Genomic DNA, 13438 nt, shown 5'->3' with positions numbered 1-13438 from the left:
ATTGAAAGACTTTCACCACATCAAGAAGGCAAGATACACCAAGCCCCCCATGGACTAAGGATCTTACGACTTCAATTGACAAAGTAAAAGGGAAGATCACGAGGGAGAACCATGACTGTCAGTAGTAAGGTTCCCTCACTATGAGTCATGCAAGAAAGATATCAAAAATTTTCAAGGCAAAGCTAAATTTGTCAAGAAATTTTCAAGTATCTTGAAGAGATATGAATGGGGTGTATGCCCCCCTACGTTAAAGCAATCGCACACGCCTCATCGGGGGTGATTTCTTTAAGGTAGTGATACATATAGGAAATGAGAAGGGAAAGGAGCATGTGATCACAAGGATTTAGCCCCCAAGTGTGAGATAAGCCCAAGGATAATAGACACGAAACACAAAGCACAAGGTGACTTCACCTTCCTTAGGGTCAGTATGTTGTATGATAATTCATGTATATCATATGTATGTATGCATAATTGTTCTTCATTCCCCAATCAAGGAAGGTCACCTAGAAGAAGGGAACACATGTGTCTTTTGAGTCAACATGAGAGAGACCAAAAGAGATCTCAATGCTTTGCATCGTCCTCAAGTAGACAACACTAAGGACAAAAAATAGAAGAATGAGAATAACACATAGAAGAAGTAACAAAAGAGATCAAGAGAGGAGGAGAGAGTCTGCTATGCTAATGAAACTAGCCTAGCGCGTCATCCACCCCCCGATCTTGCTGATCAATATTTTGGGAAGGCAGGAAACACGCTAGAGGAGGAACATCCAACATAGCAGATGGAGCTATCACAAGATCCAAACAAGGGCTATGTTCATGTTCCAAGCCATGTTGTTCTTGTCTAGGAGCTAGGATAAGTGCTTTAGAAAATTTGTTAGATAAATGGTTATCGACATCAACATATTCATATTCACTATTAGAATGAAAAGAAGTAACATTTTCATCATGAATAACATTTTCATCTATATCATCATCAAGATCTATAAAAATAGGATCTTTAACTCGCACAGGATCAAAACCATCATACATCTTATGTTTAGGAGATTTTGGCTCAATTTCTGGCTGAGGAGAAAATGGAATAATACTAGATGAAGGTGTTTTTGGGGATTGCAAAGTTTGAGAAGCAGTTGCCTAAGCTCTAAGATGATGCTTTCGTCGGTGTTCACGTGCAGAATGATTTCATCTAGTCTTAGTAGGAAGTTGAGAAGATTGAGGAGGAGGAATATTCTCATCCTTATCACTTGGGTGTTTAGGTTGTGGTCTCTTAGGTTGGATAATAGGAGAAGAAGAAGGCCTCTTCTCTCTATAAGAAGAAGGAGGAGGAACTGCTCCATATAAAGGAAGAATATTTGGTTTAGGAAGGAGACCAAGTCCATCATGACGAGGAGGTATAGGTTTACCTTTGGAAAGTTTATTAGGTAGAGACATAGTCACATCCATAGGGATGGGTTGAGAATCTTCTTGAGGAAAGACATTAGTTTTATCTTTCAAAGGAAGAACTTCCTTCTCAAGAATGATAGGAATATCAAGTTTGGGTGTTCTAGGTTCACTTAGAGATAGGATCATATCTTTTTTCCACTTTTGATAAGATTTGAAAAGATGATCACTTCGCGGTGGAAGAGATTGGAATTGTTTAGGCCAAAAATAATCAATAGGAACGCTAGAAGTTCTTTCAGCTGGTTTAAAGAGACTATGATTGACAATAACAACTTCACCATTATGGGGAAATTTCAAACACTTGTGAATAGGAGAAGCAATAGCTTTCATGGAAGATAGCCAAGGATAGCCTAGCTTCACACGAAATTGTTCAGATGATGGAATAATAGCAAAGTTCACATCAAGGGATTTATTATGGACCTCAATAGGTAATGTAATAGAACCAATTGTAGGAGAAGAAAATGCATCAAATAATTTCACAACCACATTTGTTTCGTCATAGATCACTTGATTCAATTGTGAAGTAAAAACAAATTCTTTAGTAATGACATTAACCATACAAGAAGGATCAATAAGCACTCCACGGCAAGGTGTATTCTTGACTTTTGCAACAATATATAAAGGACCATCAGGTGCCCTGATAGTTTCACAAGAATCAAATGTGATGGAAGGTTCTTTAGGGATTTTCTGCTGCTCTACAAAGTTAATCACATTCGGAGTCATAGACACAAGACCATCAGGTGAGACAGAGGAATCATTAGTATCAATCGCATTAGAGGTATGAGAAGGTAACGGATCAGTAAAAATCTTGAGATTTTGGCTAGGAGGAGCTACAGATGTATTGCCTTTATCATTCACACCAGAAACAGAGATAATATTATTATCAATCAAATCTTGAATTTTACCCTTTAAAGCAAAACATTTTTCAGTATCATGCCCAGGTTGACGATGAAATTGACAAAAAGATTTGTTATCAAAATAGGGTGAATTAATCTTTGCAGGATCTATTTTCCTTATAGGAGGAAGAGTAAGCACATTTTGTTCCAATAACTTATTCATAATACTATGCAATGATTCATTCAAAGGAGTAAACTTTCTTTCTTTCTTGAAAAAAATAGGAGGCACACCTGATGCTGCATTCACATTGTTGTTGATGATGTTTTCATTGAATTTAATTGACTCTTTGTTTGGTTTAAACTTCCCAAATGGTTGTTGACTACTATCACCCTTATCACTCGGAGCCATAGGATTTGCTTGTTCCATTTGACTCACAGTCAGTTGATAATTGTGAAGAGTTGCACACAACTGTTGGAAAGAAGTAAACTCAGAAAATAGAAGTTTTTCTCTAATATCTTTTTGTAAATTAGAAATAAATATTCTTTGAATATCATTGTCAGGTAATGGAAAAGACATTTGGGCATACAAATGCTTATATCTACCAATGAAATCAATCACTTTTTCTTTAACACCTTGTTTACAATACATTAAATCAATCAAAGTAACTTTAGGACTTATAGTGTTTTGAAATTGTTGAATAAAAGCATTTGCAAGTTGTTGGAAAGAAGTAATAGAATAGGAAGGCAACGAGCAATACCATTGTAGAGCCTTGTCTCTTAATGTTCTAGTAAACAATTTTGCAAGCAATCTTTGGTCATTAAGAAAATCGGTACATATTGTTTGAAAAGTCTTAACATGTGTTAGAGGATCACCTTTACCATTATAAAGCTCCAATTGTGGGAGTTCAACATGCTTAGGGGGAATAGCTCGAACAATGTCAAGAGAAAGTGGGCTCGCAACATCAAATGTGGGCACACTAAACTTAGATTGACTCATAGAGGCAATTTGTTGCTATAAAGAAGAGACTGTTTGTGCAAGATTGTTAATGGTTGCTTTAGTCGAAGAGTTCATATTAGACATATTAGATTGTGATGGAGGTATTATGTTATTGAAAGAAGGTATTGATTGAGAGTAAGGTGGTGGGACACTATGATAGTTAGTCATAGGAGATGATTGGAAAGGAGGAACACTACAAGGAGGAATGGAATGATTAAATGAATTGCCCCCTTGCGCCAGGTTCATTTTTGGAGATATAATAGGAACACTCATTGAAGGAACGAATGAAGAAGTCAGATTAAATGAAGGAAGAGAGTTAATTGAAGAAGAAGGATTGCCCCCATGACTGGTGATCATAGGTGGAATGTCTTGTATTGAAGTAGTCATTATGTTTGATGTAAAAGTAGGTATACTAGCAATAGAAGTTGTCAAAGGGATAGAATGATTGACTTGAGTAGGAGGTTGTGTATAACCCAAAGTTTCAGCACAACTCTTCATAGGCATCACATTCGAATCCAGAATGTGTGCAATACTATGCAAAATATCAATTCCATTCTTATCATTTTGAACCATATGTTTTAGACCCTCAATTAAGGGAAGAGCTTGACTATCGGGGTATTCTTGAGACATCCATTGTCGAAAATCATCAAATTGGTTATCCAATTTCGAAAGTTGTTCTTCAGAGACCTCATGGAGAGCTTCTTCATCATTAGGAGGATTAGAGGAATTACCCGTGTCCTCGTTAAAAAGGCCATTCAAATTAGGTTCCATCTCCTTAGTAATTAAACCTTGGAAAGACTTAATTCTAAGGCTTCGTCTAACGGGAATAGTGTAAGTAGGGCTTATTGTTGTAAAACTCATGCACTAAAGAGAGAGAGAAAATTTTGAATCTTAGAGGTAGAAAATTTTAGTAAAATCAGCCAATCTCCTAGATTTAAGCTGTTAAATGCAATCAGGACAATCTCCCGAAATTTCAGAAAAAATGTCCGGGACTGTGGCGAACGGAGTGCACACGGTCGTCGCAACTTTTTTTGAAATTTTCAGGGATGAAAGTTATGATGATTTTAGAGCTAATCTGAAAAAATTGAGTGATTTTACGATCTGTAGATAGGCCAAATTAAAGTTGCAATCTCAAAATTGAACCCTACCAAGATTGTTGAAAAATGCAAAATTTGAATTTTGAAAAAGAGAGGGAAACTGAAATTTTGAATTTTATGATTTTAGAGGGAATACTAAAAGCAATGCAGGTTTTGAAATTTTAAAAATTGACTCAATTTCACGCAAAATTCAATTTTGAAAGTGGAAATCAAGTTTGTTGCAAATAAACATTTGATTTTAAAAGTCACAAATTGCAAAAATTTGAATAAAGCACTGAAATTTTGAATGAATGCCAACACACTTTTCAGATTTAGGATAGTAAGAAACACAATTTTGACATGAATTTCAATTTCAATAATTTTTGAATGATTTTAAGCCTTAATCCAAGCAATCACTAGACCAACTTTGACTTTAATTTTGAAAGTGTTAGAATTGATGAAATCAGCCAAAATTCTGGATTTTAGCAGAAAAATACAGTAAGATCTAGCTCCCGAAATTTCAGAAAAAATGTCGAGGACGATGGCGCTCGGGGTGCACACGGTCTTCACAAATTTTTTCCAAATTTTCAGGGATGAGAGATATTATGATTTTGTTGCGGAATCCAAAGTTATAGCTGATTTGGAGGTGTTTTGATCAGTGAAATCATCAGTCAAAGGCTGAATCAAGAGGGTTTTAAAAATTAGGGTTTTAACACTTAACCACTTAATTTTCAAAATTAAAGCATAGATATGATTTGACAATTTGCAGTAGAAGGGTAGATTTGAAACAAGCATTAACAATCAAACATTTCACAAGCTCAATCACTAAACAGAAAATTTTAGGGTTTTTATGCAATTACCTCTAAAATTTGCAAAAGATCAAACATGAAAATGTAATTAAAGAAGCAAATTTTTCAGTTCTAACCATGAATAATCAGAATTAGGATGTTCACGTCGGGTTCACCAAAATGTAAAGCGGAAAATCGAACCCTAGGTGTTCTTCCCCACTCCAAGGAGAAAGGGGGTCACTAGGATTGACAGTTTTCACTTAGGAAGGACTTTACATTCAAAAGAGGGGTTGAAACCCACAAGATCCAATCCCACACAATGCAGGATTGGATTCTAAATGCATTTAAAGGGTTGAGACATCAAGGATACCCTCTTTTGTAAAGAATATAGATAGAAAGATTGAACTAGGAATGCATGTAAAGTAAGAAATATTCGCTTATAAACAGAGATAGGGATACGGGATGAAGCTACAGAACTGGAATTAGTAGTAAAATGTCGAGATGATACTGTTCTACAAATTCGAGTGAAAGTTGATGGGATGATGGTGCCCGACATGCACATGGTCCTCCAAAAAATCCACGAAATGAAGGGGGATCTGTTCGTCTCTGCACAAGGGTTCCAGATCTTCAATTACAGCCGCGTACCTGCAACCTTGTTGTAAGAATGTTTGTATTCTCACATGTGAAGGTGTAATGAATGTTGTATTTTGTATGTTGTAAGTGATCTCCTCTTCAATGGTTGAATCCTTGTCTTGAATGCAACACTTAGCCTTGAATGGAGACTTAGAATGCTCAATTGTTTGAAGGAATGCTTGAATGCTTGAATGTTTGAATGTCACTTCTACCTCTTGCTTGCATATATTTTTATCTTTTTTTCCTGCCTCTCAAATGGGAGGGGAAATGTAGTTTATATACTTGTCAATTAGGGCTGATAGACTGATTTTTCCGACCTTAGGCCGACCTAGAAACAATATTTTCCAATTTGCAAACTTAAAGACCTGATGCCCAAAAGAGACCGGGCCCAAAATAGGGCCAGGGACCAGGGCACTAGGTGCCATGGTCCTGGGGGACCAGGGCACTGGGCGCCCTAGTCCTGAAGGACTAGGGCATTGGGCGCCATAGTCCCACCTCCTGGGACAGCAAGGTGCAAGGAGGATCAGGCCAGGGTGCTGAAAAATGCAGTTTTTGGTGTCGTAAACAGGTTTCAGGGTCTCCATTCAGGTTCAACATTGTGCCGCCATCGTGAAGACCCAAATGCAGTCGAAATTGGAAGTGTCACAATTTTATAATGCTACATAAACAAAGGGAAGTCACTTCTCAAACCCTTAAAGTCTTTGATAACCATTAAAGGCTTCAAGTCTTCAACCACTTAATTTTCCAAAGTCTCCCGGACCATTAATGGTTAACTCAACCCCCTTGCACGATTAAAGAATTTCTTTTACCTCAACCTCCATGTAACCCAAGGGTCTCATCAAGCATTCATTGCTTTGACTATGGTTATCCCTTAATCATTTGCACAAGAGTTTATCCTTGGATTAACTCTTAATCCAATGGGTAATCTTAACTTAAGTTTGACCCTTACCCTCTAGATAGCCATAAGGTCTTCTCAGGCATTTAATGCCTCCAACCCCTTCTCTCAACCCAACCCTAGGTTGACATTTGTCACCATTTCATTGGTGCAAATTGCAAACATGAATTCCCAACTTTCAAACTCAACCCTTCATTAACTCTTTCAATCTTGACCATCCATTGCCCTTTTTTTGCTATAAATAGAGCTTTCATCCCTACATTTTGATCATCCAAGTTTGTAGTATCATACTTATGCTCAAATACATTCAAGCTTTCATTTCATATATGCTCATCATCTAGCCTCTCTTTAAAATAGAAATTAATCCAATATGCATTTTAGAGTATTTCTATTATCATTAGCTTAAATTATTAACTAATATAATATGCTAGGATAGTTTGTTTACTAACCTTGTCATCTTATAGTTAGTTTATTGCATTTGTAGCATCGTGCATAGATTAGGATGCATCTCATATTAAATCAACAAAAAACATCCCTTGTTCTTGCATTTGCCATCCCTAAACCATTTTGCTTAGTGATATGAAAACAAAAACATTGGTTTGAGGGACCGTGTAAGATAGAGAACCATGGGACCAACCTTGGGAAGCTGAGTGATACTTCATTACTCCATAGCTTGCACCAAGAAGTCCTGTGAGTGTGTGAGCAAGGCTCCATAGAGCTCCATTTTTCACATATTGAGTTCTATCGACCCGCTTTTCCCGCATACAGTATCTTGGAGACAACTTTGTGGAAACTCACACATGCCTTGCATATATGTAAACTTGCAAACTGAAACAAATCCTACGGCAAAGACAAAACTGGAAACCCAAAATAGCACACTGTCATTTGCAAAAAATGAAAAATGTCATCATTGGAACCTGCAATTTCGGATTTCTCCCTCGGAGAAAATTTCCAAAAACTGGGAACCCTTAAAAAATGAGAATAATTGGGAATAAGGAGGAGGGAAAAATATTAGGTCTGCAATAGAAATTGCCAAGTGCATTCCTTCCCCAACTTAAAAATATTCCTTCTTCTTTCCCATTGAAATTGCTCTCAAAAAACTGGAGATCTTCTGAAACAAACATCATGACTGAATTTCTCATTTTGAGGGCTTTCCAACAGTATACCATACTTTCCGTTTCGGGCAAACATTCGCCCCTAGGTGAATTAATCACTCATGCACCTCTGTCATTTAAATTTTTGCATTTTACACTATAGTGAGGACTTTACATTTAATTTTAATTTTTCACCATTTTACTTGCCCTACGTCCTACCATGTGGCAACTTGTGATTAGTTAGGAGGATCCACTGGGCACCACTTGGGATGACATCTCATCAATCCACCACTTGTCACCACCTCTGTGGGATCCACTAGCTCACTTGCCACTGGACCTGCCACCTCATTTTTCACCATTTCGCAATGGTTAATTCTAGAGCAACTTCGACCTACGAAACTGCGATGACCGTCAGCTCTCCTACAAACCTGCACAATCTTTAATCTTTTTGCCATTTCATGAAGGTAACTTTCTAGCATCTTTGGCTTTGTGAAACTGCAACCACCGTAGATCTACTGCGAACTTTCTCACTAGTTAACTCGCCATTTCTCTACAAAACTCACCTACCTTGGGAACTGTGCATATGGGTGTGGGGTCCACCTGGTCGCTAACTAGCCTCCTTATTCACCTTGAAAAATGCACACGCGCATATGGGGTCTAACTGGTCACCTAGCCAGCACCTTGTGTCAAAAGCCTTCAAGGCTTTGACATTATGGTAGTGTGGAGCCTTAGTTTTAAATATCACATATTTCCCTCTCACCACCAATGTGGGATTAATGCATTTGCCTGTGACTGTGTTTTCTTAGCAATTTTCTAAGTTCACCTGGAACTTTCATGTTTTAACCTTGCCCCTTTACATTATGCATAGAGGAGGGAGGACAGGCAGAGGTCATGGGATTTGTGCTACACCTGCCACATTGCATTAGCTTGGAAGTTTTAAAACTTCCCAAACTCAACTCCATGCAGGAAGGATGCTGGGAAAAGAAGACAATTCATAATTTGTTTGAAAATCTGCAACCTTCTCCATACTACACACAACGAGGAGGAGGCATAAGGCATGGAGAATATGACACTGAAGGAGGGAAAACACCTGCCAGTTTTATTTTTCCTGGAGAGACTTCAGTCTTCACACCACACCATGCACTATGGAAAACATCGAACTACCTACTCATTGCAATTTTCTTGAAATATTTATTAATGCTCCTTGGCCATTTTGCAGGATAGGGTGCTTGGCATTCAAACCTGCCATATACATTTGCTTTGAGACTAAAAACCCCTCCTTTTAAAAACCCCGCAGGAGGTTAAATGTTGGCCCCTCCACACTCCACACACCACGCAGGGAGTAGGCTGCCATTTTGCATTCACTTGAAGGCTTCAAATGCCTTTTCCATTGCATTAGAGGATCCACACATAGCAAGGGGTTTGACTGGCATTCATTTGCCAAAAGCATTTGCTTGAGAGTTTTTCTGTTGATGCCTTACTCACCAGCCACGCAAGCTATGCACCTGCCCATTACAATTTGCTTGGGAGTTTCAATAAACCATCCCTAGTCTGGCACAAAGGGATTAACTATAATTTTAACACCTGCTACTTGCATTTGCATTGAAATTTCAAAAGCCTTCTTACAATACCAAGCCATGCACAGGCAAGGAGGAGCTGCCAAAGGTTATGGAATTACACCTTACACCTACCATTTACATTGAAAGTTTCTAAGGTTTTTGAATATAGTCTCTTATCGGATAAGCTAAGATAGATCCAATGTCTTATCCACAAGATGTTGATCAACACCTGGCCCCAAATTGTAAATATGATGTGTAACAACACCTACAATGTTTTATCTTGATTTTGTGAAGAAATTCCTTAAACCAACTTGCATCAAAGAACCATTAGGTGCAACAAGTTGGGGTCTCACTTGAAAATCCTCATAACTCTTTGTCAATATCCTATTAAGCTTAATTACATCAGCTGCATACTACTTAGAGCTAATTCTTGCTTAAAAGACATATGAAGTGGCAAGTTAGGTCGCGCCCCAAGGTGGGACCGACTAAAATTTTTTTTGTTTTCATGCAACTGACCCCTGAAAACACCTTAGGAACCTTGAACATGCCTTTGGAATCGATTAGCACCATTTTCTGATCATCAAACTGAAATTTGCAACCTTTAGGTGCTTGCATCACATTTTCGCATTTAATCGCAAAGACCTAACTTGCAAACTGGTCAAAACACCTTTTTGGACCTTGCAAACTAACAGGCATGTACTCTAATATACAAACATGAACTCTGCCAAGTGGTTTCTCAAGACAAATCTTGAGTGAAGAAATATTAATGGTCAAAGATGACCAACTGGCTTTGTCGACACTGTTGACCTGATGATGTCAATGCCCAAGGAACTTATGATACCTTTCTTAAAAATATCAAATGATCTCCGTAGACCCTCAAATCTGAGGCATAGGTACCTTGAAGTACATATCAAAACTTTAAATGCTCAGTTCGACCAAAAGGCTGACTGGGTGCAAATGGTGTGCTCATGAAAATAGCTACTTTAACTAGTGCAGCAATGAAAGTACGAAACACTGAATAAGGTGGCTCAAGAAACCCTTTTGAAAACTAATCAAACGGATTGATAGGAGCTTGAAATTTGAAACATAACTTGTCTTTTGTACTAGAAATAGCTCGGAAATTTTTTTCTAACATGACATTCACCAAGGCAACTTTTACAAATGTGCAAATTAGGGCTCCGACTAGCAGCTAAAACAGGGACTTGTGCAAACCATGAACTGCAAACGGATTGAGCTTACCATACTGAGAAAATGAATTCATAAAGACTTGAAACTTGACATGCTGACTCACATTTATGCATAGAATTTAGTTGATTTTGAAATTATTCATGACAATCAACAGGATAAAATTTATAGGAGCTCAAAGAAGGCTACTTAATAAAATCTGCATTTGCAACTAACATGCACTTTTAGCTCACCCCTTGAAATGGGTACCTAATAAACTGATGCAAACTGAAATCTTAAAGTTGCAACACACTGCATAGGCCAAATGAAAGGTGTAGGACACATTTCCCAAGCCTTACCCTTTGATGATTAACTGAGTCCATTTTACCCTCTCTCTAACTAGGCCATTCAAACTAACTCATTTTATGATCATTTGGAAATGCAGAGAAATTTTTTGAATTGGGCCTCTCAAATTCACTGAAATTTAATGAGTCCCAACAGTGGCTCTGACTAGGGATGGTTGATTGTAAGATCAACACAAGAATTCAGAATCTATGGTAGAGTAGAACACCCAAAAATGGAAAACTTCTCTTCTCTTCTCGAAAGAAAAGCGCTCCTTATTCTACCCAAACAATAGGGCACTTTATTGAAAACCACAGAACTGAAACAAAACAACTATACAAAATATACAACTTATAAATGGCCCCGGGCCATCAAAACTGAAATCAATTCTTACCTCTGTCAAACACATGATTTTCATTTCCATAAACTAGAGGTAAGCTGGAAGTTTCATTGTTATCTGCCTGATCAATCACACTTCCATTTCTAATCAGCTGATCACATAAAACATAATCATCATCATGTTCATAATCATCCAATCTTTGAAAACCAAACAAATGTTGAAAGGGTTGGTCACTACGTGACATAAGAGTGCCATACTCTTTACCATTCTTTCCCAACTGAAAAGAGAAGTAACCCAGCTTATTATAAACATTGGGAGCATCAGGCATATCCAAATCATTAGTTTGCACATGAATAAAACATTCATCCTTAATACTATCTTGCAAACTAGAGAGGAAAACTTCCTCATAAAATGACTGCAACTCATCCTCATGTTGATCACAATTTCTATTAGCACTTTACACATGTAAAAACACATGATCATCACTTGTCAATGGTTCATTTACCACTTGCAAGTCTGGGAAAACTACTTCAAATTTTTCATGCCTTTTAAAAGCAAGATCCATGCAATGCATATCAAAATTTGAGTTCATATCAACATATGAATCTATGTTATCACACCTATCAACGGTATATGCATTTTCATCTTGTCCATCACTCAAATCAAATATAGGGAAAGAATCAATACCATAAGTATCATACTTCACACCCTCAAAAACATCATCAGTATCTAAATAGGTACTAGTTGGGTGTGAGAGATTGGGCACATTTTTTGATGCATACCTCTGAAGATCAATAGCTAAGAGCTCTGAGATTCGTTCACTACTTAGTGAACTTTCTTCTTCATTTTCAATTTCCTTGGCTTCATCCTCTGAGCTGTAAACATTGTCCCAATCTAATAAAGGTATTAAATCAATAGTGCTCATGTCTCTATGCACATTTATTTCATCATTACAACAACTTGCATCCGCATCGTAGCCTTTATCATGTTGCTCATAAAGTGTTCCTATATGTTGCAACATAGTTTCACAACTAGGGTTGCAAATATCTTGTGGATTGAACTTAACAATACTATCATTCATATTATTCAAATCTAGAAACTCTAAAGAGTTACAATCATACACACTAGAACAACAATTTATATTTTCATCCTCCTCATACTGAGAACAAAATTCTATACTGCCATGCTGATCATAAGAATCATTTTCAAAACCACAGGAGATATCCCTACTCATAGAATCATCTCCACTACTTTGGTATTCACCAATTTCAGTGTCAGCATCAATATACTCAATATTGTGTGCATTTTCAGATTTATTTAGCTCAATCTCATCTATCCATTCTTTGATACATGCGACACTTTCTTCTCTCAAGGTTGTAGACCAATTAACCGAGTCATGCTCATCAAGCTCTAAAAATAACTTGATCCAAATAGATTCATGGGGTCTAGCATCAGCTGAAAGCTCATTTAATACAACTATAAATCTTTCATAGAAAACATATGATGACTCTTCTTTTCTTTTCCCTACTTTCCTTCTTAAAACCCAGACAACTTTATCTTGGATCTCTTGAAGACATATTGCAATTTCTCTATCAATTTCTTTCAGATTTGACAAAGAATGGTTAGATCTAGGAACTACATCTAGATCCATCAAGTTGATAACATCTACTAAACCATTATTGTGTCAATGACCATTACTGATTTACAAACTCTCTTCAACACATATGTAGTCACTAATTTTTAGAATTATACACACTTCTCCTATCACTTATGACTAATTTTTTTCAAAACATGAAGTATGCATACTACAAATTTCTTTTCCTTTCTATGGTGACTGTTTCACCTTATAAGGAACATATAATTTCATGAATACCTTGAGGAATACCTAGAGAAAAAATTGCTGACGTTGTTCACTTTACTTCTAACTGGAAATTTGAAGAACTCCTCCAAATCTCAGGTTCATTCTTATAGAGTCGCCACCTCCCTGAAGAGGAATAAATTTTAAACTACCGATCTTCTCTCTTAACACTGTCAGATTTCTGGGTCATACCACACATAGTAGAGTCACATAATATTTTCAAATTTCACAGCAACAAGACTTTCTAGGACACACATTCAAATCTAAAAATGTCTTTCAGATTTGTACAATTCTAAGACTCTTCCCCAAATGAATTTTGGCAAGATGAATGGGTTTGACTGCAAAATTTTTACATCATTCTCCCCAGCAAAGTCACCATTTTTGTTGTTCACCAAAACTGGTTAACCCAAATACAACTG

This window comes from Cryptomeria japonica, chromosome 7 (assembly GCF_030272615.1).
Source record: "Cryptomeria japonica chromosome 7, Sugi_1.0, whole genome shotgun sequence".
Taxonomy (NCBI): domain Eukaryota; kingdom Viridiplantae; phylum Streptophyta; class Pinopsida; order Cupressales; family Cupressaceae; genus Cryptomeria; species Cryptomeria japonica.
Note: the sequence above shows the minus strand (reverse complement) of the source record.